General features: G+C 38.8%; 1 long non-coding RNA gene across 1 annotated transcript in view; it reads right to left on the bottom strand.

Annotated features, from left to right (window-relative positions):
• The window catches only part of LOC113094174 (uncharacterized), a 62729-nt gene that overhangs the window by 35398 nt on the left and 14086 nt on the right, over positions 1–13245 (bottom strand). The gene's annotated exons all lie outside the window — the stretch shown is intronic.

Genomic DNA, 13245 nt, shown 5'->3' with positions numbered 1-13245 from the left:
ATTGGTCAAGAGTAATAAACCATTCATTAGCCATTCCCTAGCAACCAAACAGGGTACCCTAGCAACCGTTTTGCATGACCTATATCTCTGCATCAGAACATCGTACAGACATGGCGGTTGGATTTTTTGACTCATGCTAGCACACTGGACTTCCAACATGCTAGTCATGCTAGCAGTGATTAGCTACATGCTAATAGTGATTAGCTAAGTGCTCAAATGGGCTAAGAACTCTATAATAACTACATAGTGACCATCTGTGACAACTACCAACGACCTAGTAACATCATAGCAACCACCCAGGATACCATAGCAACTGCCTAGCAACCAGCCAAAATACCCTAGCAACCGCCTAGCAACACCTTAGCAACCACCCCAAGTACCGTAGCAACTGCCTAGCAACCACCCAGGTTACCATAGCAATCACCCTAGCAACCTCCCCGGGTACCCTAGCAACCACATAGCAACACCCTAGCAACCACCCTGGGTACCTTAGCAACCGCCCTAGCAACCATCATGGTGACCCTAGCAACCGCCCTAGCAACCACCCCAGGTACCCTAGCAACCACATAGCAACGCCCTGGCAACCACCCCGATTACCTTAGCAACCACCCTGGGTACCCTAGCAACAGCCCTAGCAACCACCCCGGGTACCCTAGCAACCGCATAGCAACACCCTAGCAACCACCCCGATTACCCTAGCAACCACCCTGGGTACCTTAGCAACGGCCCTAGCAACCATCATGGGGACCCTAGCAACCACCCCGGGTACCCTAGCAACCACATAGCAACACCCTAGCAACCACCCCGATTACCCTAGCAACCACCCTGGGTTCCCTAACAACCACCCTAGCAACCATCATGGGGACCCTAGCAACCACCCGGGGGACCCTAGCAACCTCATTGCTACAACCTAGCAACAGAGGGGCGAGTTTTGCCACTGCAAGCACCACTCACATTTACTTCAGGAAATGTACATTCTAATTATGTTGGCTTGGCAACAAGCCAACATACTGTTATGCTATTTAAACTTCTTCTTTTTCTTATTATTATTTTTCTGACAGAAATTCTAAACGCTACTCCTCCTAGGGCTTTAAAGCCACAAGCCCCAAACTCGGCAGACACCTGCGGGATAGAGCGGTGCAGGTTGCTATATCTTTTCAGAATGATCAGACTTAGTTTTTTTTTTATTAATTTTTAAATGTAAAAACTCATTACCCATAGACTTCCATTGTCTGAGAAAAATCGCGCCCCTACTGGTTGCAATACCCGGAGTTTTGTTTACTTTCACTTTTACATTGGTTAAAAATACAAGTAAATAATACAATTTCCCTCAAACTGACAAGCTAAACCAACATATCTGATTACAGGGGTCAGGGCTCATTAATAATTTATTTCTGGGCAGAGACGAGTCAGACGAGAGAAGAATCACGGCTGGTCAGCTGCTGGAGGCATTGTCTCTTAGAGCTCACAACGAGCGAATTTATTCTTATTTAAGACCTTTTAAAACGGCGATTGCACGCAATCCACACGTTAGAGCACACCAAGAGCTAAATTCAGATGTTTCTGAACTGTTTAAAGTAATAACATGATATATTCGCGGCAGCCAACTGCCCGCGAGCTAGCGATGTATTTCTCTGAACACTTGAAGTCCACAGAGAAATTACAGCCTTTCACATTAAAACACTGCAGCGAAACGGCACAAAACAATTAGAAGAATATATTATACACATGAAAATGAGTGTTTATATGTGCTTGTGAGATTTATCTGTCAGGCTGAACATCGCAGCGATTGCTCAGCGTTGCATAACATGGTAAAGCAGGGAGCTACACTGAGACCAAAAGGGTCGCATGCATCACTGATTATTTTTGTACCTACTTATGTGTTATGCTATGATTTAATTTGACCATTTATTAAAACAGAAATGTGTATTTTAAGAATACGTTTTATAACGTAAATTATGTCTCTGGCCAAAGAACAGAGAGAAAGACGAGAGAGAAATGAGCGCTTCCAAAAATAATATCACAGCGAATTGCACAAATCCACCCATTAGAACACAACAAGAGCAGAATTCAGGTGTTTTTGAACTGTTTATGTGTGCAAAATGAAATATAATTTGACAGCGTGATACAGCTTATGAATACTGGAAGGAAAAAAAGTCACGACAGCCTTTTAACTCTGGAGTCTATTAACGCATATACGCGTTTTGAGTCATTTTCTCCTGATAACCCCGAAATTTACTTAAATTAAACTTTCAGTTTTAATCGAGCAATACATCAATCGAATCTGTAAAGGGTCTACTTTTTTTTGGATACAAACATAATAACAACAAAACTTTGTGCACTTATAAAATAAATATAACAAACAAGGTGCAGCCTTGGTCTGCGCTGATCTTCATTTACAAACACGACATTAAAATGAACTGTAACTCCATGAATACTCAACGAAGAGACATGATAGATATATCTATAGAAAACTTGACATGTCTACTTTTAAACCAAACAAGTGCTCCCGAACAAATATTCTGTGATAAAGTAATCCATATCAAAACAACGCAATGTCCTTTTTTCACGTCTAATGTGTATGGAAGGCCAAGAGGGTCAAATATACGTGAAAAATCAGCAGGTATTTAACGTGTATTTCACGTGTTAAATACACGTGAAGTAAACGTTAAAAATCAGTTTGAAGAGGTCAATGTCATTGGCTGCTGAGGACTTGGGTCAAACCACTTCTGTGAGCTTAGAGGGCTGTAGGGCTTATTATTTAGTCTTTTTTCTTTTCTGTTTTGTATAGCCTATAGAAATAATATATTTAAGTTTCAGTTTTATGAAATATTTATTTTATAATAAATATTAATAAACATTTTGTGGTGATAGTATAAAGTTTATAAAAGTTACAGTATTTTGTAATGAAACAGGACTTTTTGTTTAGCTCTTGACACGCCTAAGTATACTATAAATAGTGTCCCTTCTTAAATTTTTCAGTAATGTGTGATAACTTAAAATATGTTGTCAGTACTATTAAAATAAGATTAAATTGAATGGTATTTAGGAGATTATGGTTTTTGCGTGACTTTTTTTGCATTCAGCTAGACAACCCTGTCTTAGCTGTTATCATAGCTTAGGCTTTTTATTAAAAAAGAAAACAGCAATGGACCATGGAAAAAGACTGTTGCAGGTGTATTTTTTTATTTACATTACACTTACATTTATTCATTTAGCTGACGCTTTTATCCAAAGCGACTTACAATTGTTATATATGTCAGAGGTCGCACGCCTCTGGAGCAACTAGAGGTTAAGTGTCTTGCTCAGGGACACATTGGTATTTTATGGTATTATTATTTTATTTTTTTGCAGCGGGGCAACTCAAGAATGTTGGGCACACAAGTACTGTGGCTCTTTTGCCCCATGGCCAAGATGGCCAAGCCAACATCAAAGTTAGTTCACTAACTTTTAATTCTAGTTATGTTGGCTTGGCAACAAGCCAACATACTGTTATGCTATTTAAACTTCTTCTTCTTTTTTTTCTTATTATTATTTTTCTGACAGAAATTCTGAACGCTACTCCTCCTAGGGCTTTAAAGCCACAAGCCCCAAACTCGGCAGACACCTGCGGGATAGAGCAGTGCTGGTTGCTATATCTTTTCAGACTGATCAGACTTAAAGTTTTTTTTTTTATTAATTTTTAAATGTCAAATACATTACCCATAGACTTACATTAACTGAGAAAAAATGCGCCCCTAGTTGCAATACCCAAAATTAAGGGAGGAGTCAGAAAGACGAGAGAAGAATCACTGCTGCTCAGCTCAGGCTGTCTCCACGGAGCTCACAACGAGCGAATTCATTCTTATTTAAGACCTTTTAAAACGTCGATTGCACGCAATTCACACGTTAGAACACACCAAGAGCTAAAATCAGATGTTTCTGAACTGTTTAAAGTAATAACATGATATATTCGCGGCAGCGCGACTGCCCGCGAGCTTGCCATGTATTTCTCTGAACACTTGAAGAGAATTTACAGCCTGTCACATTAAAACACTGCAGCGAAACGGCACAAAACAATTAGAAGAATATATTATACACATGAAAATGAGTGTTTATATGTGATTGTGAGATTTTATCTGTCAGGCTGAACCTCACATCAATTGTTATCCATCGTCACAACATGGTAAAGTCATTTATATATATTTTTTAAGAGCTTCTTAAAATAAATATTCCTGCGAATGCACACAATCCACCAATTAGAACACACTAAGAGAAAAATCCGGGGGTTTTTGAGCCGTGTATGTGCGCAAAATGCAATATTTGACATCGCGAAGGGAAAAAAAATCACATGACAGCCGCGTTTCGGGGCGAGATCGGACAAATAAATAGGCTACACATTTCATTCACACTGACAAGCTAAACCAACATATGTTATTATTACCGGGTCAGATCTCATTTATAAATTATGTCTCTGGCCAAAGAACAGCGAGAAAGACGAGAGAGAAAAGAGCGCTTCATCCGCATTTTTAAGCGCTTCCAAAAATAATATCACAGCGAATTGCACTAATCCACCCATTAGAACACAACAAGAGCAGAATTCAGGTGTTTTTGAACTGTTTATGTGTGCAAAATGAAATATAATTTGACAGCATGATACAGCTTATGAATACTTGATTTCTGGGCAGAGAGCAGTCAGAAAGACTAGAGAATAATCACGGCTGCTCAGCTCAGGCTGTCTCCACGGAGCTCGCAACGAGCGAATTTATTCTTATTTAAGACCTTTTGTAATTAAATTATATCGGCGATTGCACGCAATCCACACATTAGAACACACCAATAGCTGAATTCAGATGTTTCTGAACTGTTTAAAGTAATAACATGATATATTCGCGGCAGCGCGACTGCCCGCGAGCTCGCCATGTATTTCTCTGAACAAGTCTAAATAGATAATTCACAGCCTTTCACATTAAAACCCTGCAGCGAAACGGCACAAAACAATTAGAAGAATATATTATACACATGAAAATGAGTGTTTATATGTGCTTGTGAGATTTTATCTGTCAGGCTGAAGTTCTGAACGTCACATCAATTGCTATCCATCGTCACAACATGATAAAGTCATTTATATATATTTTTAAGAGCTTCTTAAAATATTAATGCACACAATCCACTCATTAGAACAAAACAAGAGCACAATCCAGGTGTTTGTTGAGCCGTGCAAAACGAAATATCATTTGACATCGAGGGGAAAAAAGTAACTGTAACTCCATGAATACTCAACGAAGAGACAGAGATATATCTATAGAAAGCTTGACATGTCTACTTTTAAACCAAACAAGTGCTGCCGAACAAATTTTCTGTGATAAAGTAATCCATATCAAAACAACGCAATGTCCTTTTTTCACGTCTCAAGTGTGGAAGGCCAAGAGGGTCAAATACACGTGAATTTTAACGTGTCTCTGTAAAGGGTCTACTTTTTTTGGATACAAACATAATAACAACAAAACTTTGGGCACTTATAAAATAAAGATAACAAACAAGGTGTGCTGTCTGCAGCCTTGGTCTGCGCTGATCTTCATTTACAAACACGTCATTAAAATGAACTGTAACTCCATGAATACTCAACGAAGAGACATGAGAGATATATCTATAGAAAGCTTGACATGTCTACTTTTCTAAACAAGTGCTCCCGAACAAATATTCTGTGATAAAGTAATCCATATCAAAACAAAGCGATGTCCTTTTTTTCACGTCTCCTTTCATTATATCTAATGTGTATGGAAGGCCAACAGGGTCAAATACACGTGAATTTTAACGTGTCAACAACACGTTAAATACGTGTATTTCATGCGTAGACAACACGTATTTAATATTATTTATTTATCGGCGCTGCACAACATGGTAAAGTAATTTATATATTTTTTAAAGAGCTTCTTAAAATACTATATTACTCCAATGTTATACCCAATATTATTTAACGTGTTAAATAGTGTTGTTTACAAGTGAAAAATCAGCGGGTATTTAAAATGTATTTCACGTGAAATACACTGAAGTACACCTTAAAAATCTGTTTGAAAAGGTCAATGTCATTGGCTGCTGAGGACTTGGGTCAAACCACTTCTGTGAGCTTAGTGGTTGGGGTGTACCATTCATAGACAGGCAACCACCATTTAACATGCTATAGATCAGCTTATTCAGCCTTATTATTTAGTCTTTTTTCTTTTCTGTTTTGTATAGCCTATAGAAATAATATATTTAAGTTTCAGTTTTATGAAATATTTATTTTATAATAAATAGTAATTAAAATGTTGTGGTGATAGTATAAAGTTTATAAAAGTTACAGTATTTTGTAATGAAACATGACTTTTTGTTAAGCTCTTGACTCACCGAAGTATACTATATATAGTGTCCCTTCTTTAATTTTTCAATAATGTATGATAATTTAAAATATGTTGTCAGTACTATTAAAATAAGATTAAATTGAATGGTATTTAGGAGATTATGGTTTTTGCATGACTTATTTCACATTCAACTAGACAACCCTGTCGTAGCTGTTATCATAGCCTAGGCTTTTTATTAAAAAAGAAAAAAGCAAGGGACCATGGAAAAAGACTGTTGCAGGTGTATTTTTTTATGGTATTATTATTTTATTTTTTTTGCAGCAGGGCAACTCAAGAATGTTGGGCACACAAGTACTGTGGCTCTTTTGCCCCATGGCCAAGATGGCCAAGCCAACATCAAAGTTAGTTCGCTAACTTTTAATTCTAGTTATTATTAGTGGTGCTTGCCGGAGGCAAGGCACTACTATTATTATCTCACATACTTATTATTCTTCTTCTTCTTCTAGATCCGTACAAATTTCGGCGCGTAACTAGTCCCGCAGTTTTTGTCACAGACCAACGAAACAGGCGTCAAATCGTGCGGCCTAATCGGGAATGGTGTGCTATGACTTTTATAAGCGATCGGGCGTACGATGTTCGTACACCGGGCGAAAAAACGGGCGAAAAATCCCATAGACAATGCATTGGGGCCAACTTTGACGGATCGTAGCTCCGAGAGAGAATTTCGCAGAAACACGTGAATCACCACATCTGGAGAGGCTATCAGCCTGTGCCAGAACATACCCCGCATTGGGGTATAAGTTGTACCCCTGGGGCGCGAGAGCCCCCCAAAAATGGCCCTAATACAAAGTATAGGGAGGACTTTTCCTGCTATGGGACATTACATAGGGATTTTGTATTGAACATAACTCTGCATCACAGTGTCATAGAGACAAGGGGGTGGGCTCATTTGAATCAGGCAACCAATCAGTCTCTCAGGATCACTGGGAATCTATCAAGCCACGCCCTAGCAACCATATAGAGCACCATAGCAACAAGCCCCATAGACTTCCATTGAAAAAGATAAAATGAATAACTTTGGATAGAAGTGTGATAGAAACATGAGGGTGGGCTCGTATGACTTGGGCAGCAAACGGCCAATCATGTATCTCCTTCAAGACAACCTAGCCACGCCCTAGCAACCATTAAGAGCTACCTAGCAACCCAAAGTATAGAGAGATATCTTAACATCTGAAAGACATAGAAGCATGGGGGTTGGTTTATATTAGCAAGCAACCATTGGAGTATCATCATTGGCAGCTGCCAGGCCACTCCCTAGCAACCAAACACAGTACCCTAGCAACCGTTTTGCAAGATCTATATCTCTGCATCAGAACATCGTAGAGGCATGGGGGTTGGTTTATATTGGCGAGCAGCCTTTGGAGTATCACCATTGGCAGCTGCCAAGCCACTCCATAGCAACCAAACGGAGTACCCTAGCAACCGTTTTGCACGACCTATATCTCTGCATCAGAACATCGCATAGACATGGCGGTTGGATTTTTTGACTCATGCTAGCACACTGGACTTTCAACATGCTAGTCATGCTAGCAGTGATTAGCTACATGCTAATAGTGATTAGCTAAGTGCTCAAATGGGCTAAGAACTCTATAATAACTACATAGTGACCATCTGTGACAACTACCCACCACCAAGTAACATCATAACAACCACCCTGGTTACCATAGCAACTGCCTAGCAACCACCCCGGGTACCCTAGCAACCGCATAGCAACACCCTAGCAACCGCCCCGATTACCCTAGCAACCACCCTGGGTACCCTAGCAACGGCCCTAGCAACCATCATAGGGACCCTAGCAACCGCCCTAGCAACCACCCCGGGTACCCTAGCAACCACATAGCAACACCCTAGCAACCGCCCCAATTACCCTAGCAACCACCCTGGGTACCTTAGCAACGGCCCTAGCAACCATCATGGGGACCCTAGCAACTGCCCTAGCAACCACCCCGGGTACCCTAGCAACCACATAGAAACACCCTAGCAACCACCCCGATTACCCTAGCAACCACCCTGGGTACCTTAGCAACCATCATGGGGACCCTAGCAACCGCCCTAGCAACCACCCAGGGTACCTTAGCAACCACCGTAGCAACCTCACTGCAACAACCTAGCAACAGGGCGCCGAGTTTTGCCACTGCAAGCACCACTCACATTTTCTTCAGGAAATGTACCTTCTAGTTATGTTGGCTTGGCAACAAGCCAACATACTGTTATGCTATTTAAACTTCTTATTTTTATTTTTTTTCTTATTATTTTTCTGAGCAATGTCAAACGCTACTCCTCCTAGGGCTTTAAAGCCACAAGCCCCAAACTCGGCAGACACCTGCGGGATAGAGCGGTGCAGGTTGCTATATCTTTTCAGAATGATCAGACTTAAAGTTTTTTTTTTATTAATTTTTAAATGTAAAAACTCATTACCCATAGACTTCCATTGTCTGAGAAAAATCGCGCCCCTACTGGTTGCAATACCCGGAGTTTTGTTTACTTTCACTTTTACATTGGTTAAAAATACAAGTAAATAATACAATTTCCCTCAAACTGACAAGCTAAACCAACATATCTGATTACAGGGGTCAGGGCTCATTAATAATTTATTTCTGGCCAGAGACCAGTCAGACGAGAGAAGAATCACGGCTGGTCAGCTGCTGGAGGCATTGTCTCTTAGAGCTCACAACGAGCGAATTTATTCTTATTTAAGACCTTTTAAAACGGCGATTGCACGCAATCCACACGTTAGAGCACACCAAGAGCTAAATTCAGATGTTTCTGAACTGTTTAAAGTAATAACATGATATATTCGCGGCAGCCAACTGCCCGCGAGCTAGCGATGTATTTCTCTGAACACTTGAAGTCCATAGAGAAATTACAGCCTTTCACATTAAAACACTGCAGCGAAACTGCACAAAACAATTAGAAGAATATATTATACACATGAAAATGAGTGTTTATATGTGCTTGTGAGATTTATCTGTCAGGCTGAACATCGCAGCGATTGCTCAGCGTTGCATAACATGGTAAAGCAGGGAGCTACACTGAGACCAAAAGGGTCGCATGCATCACTGATTATTTTTGTACCTACTTATGTGTTATGCTATGATTTAATATGGCCATTTATTAAAACAGAAATGTGTATTTTAAGAATACGTTTTATAACGTAAATTATGTCTCTGGCCAAAGAACAGAGAGAAAGACGAGAGAGAAATGAGCGCTTCCAAAAATAATATCACAGCGAATTGCACGAATCCACCCATTAGAACACAACAAGAGCAGAATTCAGGTGTTTTTGAACTGTTTATGTGGGCAAAATGAAATATAATTTGACAGCGTGATACAGCTTATGAATACTGGAAGGAAAAAAAGTCACGACAGCCTTTTAACTCTGGAGTCTATTAACGCATATACGCGTTTTGAGTCATTTTCTCCTGATAACCCCGAAATTTACTTAAATTAAACTTTCAGTTTTAATCGAGCAATACATCAATCGAATCTGTAAAGGGTCTACTTTTTTTTGGATACAAACATAATAACAACAAAACTTTGTGCACTTATAAAATAAATATAACAAACAAGGTGCAGCCTTGGTCTGCGCTGATCTTCATTTACAAACACGTCATTAAAATGAACTGTAACTCCATGAATATTCAACGAAGAGACATGAGAGATATATCTATAGAAAGCTTGACATGTCTACTTTTAAACAAAACAAGTGCTGCCGAACAAATATTCTGTGATAAAGTAATCCATATCAAAACAACGCGATGTCCATTTTTCACGTCTAATGTGTATGGAAGGCCAAGAGGGTCAAATAGACGTGAATTTTAACGTGTCTCTGTAAAGGGTCTACTTTTTTTGGATACAAACATAATAACAACAAAACTTTGGGCACTTATAAAATAAAGATAACAAACAAGGTGTGCTGTCTGCAGCCTTGGTCTGCGCTGATCTTCATTTACAAACACGACATTAAAATGAACTGTAACTCCATGAATACTCAACGAAGAGACATGATAGATATATCTATAGAAAACTTGACATGTCTACTTTTAAACCAAACAAGTGCTCCCGAACAAATATTCTGTGATAAAGTAATCCATATCAAAACAACGCAATGTCCTTTTTTCACGTCTAATGTGTATGGAAGGCCAAGAGGGTCAAATATACGTGAAAAATCAGCGGGTATTTAACGTGTATTTCACGTGTTAAATACACGTGAAGTAAACGTTAAAAATCAGTTTGAAGAGGTCAATGTCATTGGCTGCTGAGGACTTGGGTCAAACCACTTCTGTGAGCTTAGAGGGCTGTAGGCTACCATTCATAGACAGGCAACCACCATTTAACATGCTATAGATCAGCTTATTCAGCCTTATTATTTAGTCTTTTTTCTTTTCTGTTTTGTATAGCCTATAGAAATAATATATTTAAGTTTCAGTTTTATGAAATATTTATTTTATAATAAATATTAATAAACATTTTGTGGTGATAGTATAAAGTTTATAAAAGTTACAGTATTTTGTAATGAAACAGGACTTTTTGTTTAGCTCTTGACACGCCTAAGTATACTATAAATAGTGTCCCTTCTTAAATTTTTCAGTAATGTGTGATAACTTAAAATATGTTGTCAGTACTATTAAAATAAGATTAAATTGAATGGTATTTAGGAGATTATGGTTTTTGCGTGACTTTTTTTGCATTCAGCTAGACAACCCTGTCTTAGCTGTTATCATAGCTTAGGCTTTTTATTAAAAAAGAAAACAGCAATGGACCATGGAAAAAGACTGTTGCAGGTGTATTTTTTTATTTACATTACACTTACATTTATTCATTTAGCTGACGCTTTTATCCAAAGCGACTTACAATTGTTATATATGTCAGAGGTCGCACGCCTCTGGAGCAACTAGAGGTTAAGTGTCTTGCTCAGGGACACATTGGTATTTTATGGTATTATTATTTTATTTTTTTGCAGCGGGGCAACTCAAGAATGTTGGGCACACAAGTACTGTGGCTCTTTTGCCCCATGGCCAAGATGGCCAAGCCAACATCAAAGTTAGTTCACTAACTTTTAATTCTAGTTATTATTATTATTCTTCTGATCCAAATTTTAAACACTATCTCCTCCTAGAGCTTTCAAGCTAGAACCACCAAACTCGGGTCAGACCTTTAGACTGGTCTGACTCGGGTTGCTATATCTTTTCTAACTGATTCAGCTTATGGTTTTCGTAAACCAGACTACCAAAACCACCTTAAATCCCATAAACTTTCATTGAGGGGGTACAAACTTTTGAAAAATAAGGCTTATAATATATTTAAGCTGTCTACTACCATAGCAAACCTTAAAAACTCTCTACTGAGAATACAGCTAAAACCAGCCTAAGCTGATCAGTTGTTTTGGCTAGTCTCCCAAACTGGTTAAGTGGTTTTGACCACTCTCACGTTGGTCTTAGCTGGGTTTTAGCTGGTTTTTACTGAATCCACTGTTTTTAGCTGGTTTTGGCCAGATTCGCATAGAAACATGCTAACAACATGCTAGTTACTTGCTAATCAGACTAGAAACATACTTCTAACAAGTTTTAAAGTGGTTTTGGCCACTGTCACGCTGGCCTTAGCTGGTTTTAGGTGGTTTTCTTTACTGAATCAACTGGTTTTAACTAGATTATCATAGAAACATGTTAATAACATGTTAGTAACTTGCTAATCAGACTAGAAACATACTTCTAACATGGTTTAAAGTGGTTTTGGCCACTGTCAAGCTGACTTTAGCTGGTCTTAGCTGGTTTTAGGTGGTTTTCTTTAATGAATCAACTGGTTTTAGCTAGATTATCATAGAAACATGTTAACAACATGTTAGTAACTTGATAATCATGTCAGAAACATGCTTTTAACATGGTTTTAAAGTAGTTTTGGCCACTGTCACGCTGGTCTTAGCTGGTTTCTAACTGAATCAACTGGTTTTACCTGGATTAGCATAGAAACATGTTAGTCACTTGCTAATCATGCTAATGACATGCTAGTCACTTACTAGTCATGCTAGCCACATGCTAGTCACATGTTAATCATGCTAGCAACATGCTAGTTGTATACTAATCATTCTAAAAACATGCTAGAGACATACTAGCAACATGCTAATCATGCTACAAACATGCTAACGACATGCTAGTCACTTGCTAATCATGTTAATAAAATCATGCTAGCAACTTGTTAGTCGCATGCTAGTCATGCTAGAGACATGCTAGCAACATGCTAATCATGATAAAAATCATGCTAGCAACATGCTAGTCGCATGCTAGTCATGCTAGAGACATGCTAGCAACATGCTAATCATGCTAAAAATCATGCTAGCAACATGCTAGTCGCATGCTAGTCATGCTAGAGACATGCTAGCAACATGCTAATCATGCTAAAAATCATGCTAGCAACATGCTAGTCGCATGCTAGTCATGCTAGAGACATGCTAGCAACATGCTAATCATGCTAAAATCATGCTAGCAACATGCTAGTCGCATGCTAATCATGCTAAAATCATGATATCAACATGCTAATCATGCTAAAATAATGCTAGCAACATGCTAGTCGCATGCTAATCATGTTAAAATCATGCTAGCAACATGCTAATCATGCTAAAATCATGCTAGCAACATGCTAGTTGCATGCTAATCATGCTAAAATCATGCTAGCAACATGCTAATCATGCTAAAATCATGCCAGCAACATGTTAGTCGCATGCTAATCATGCTAAAATCATGCTAGCAACATGCTAATCATGCTAAAATCATGCCAGCAACATGTTAGTCGCATGGTAATCATGCTAAAATCATGCTAGCAACATGCTAATCATGCTAAAATCATGCCAGCAACATGCTAATCA

This window comes from Carassius auratus, unplaced genomic scaffold (genome assembly GCF_003368295.1).
Source record: "Carassius auratus strain Wakin unplaced genomic scaffold, ASM336829v1 scaf_tig00215268, whole genome shotgun sequence".
Classification (NCBI taxonomy): Eukaryota; Metazoa; Chordata; class Actinopteri; order Cypriniformes; family Cyprinidae; genus Carassius; species Carassius auratus.
This window is presented reverse-complemented; position numbering and strand designations above follow the sequence as displayed.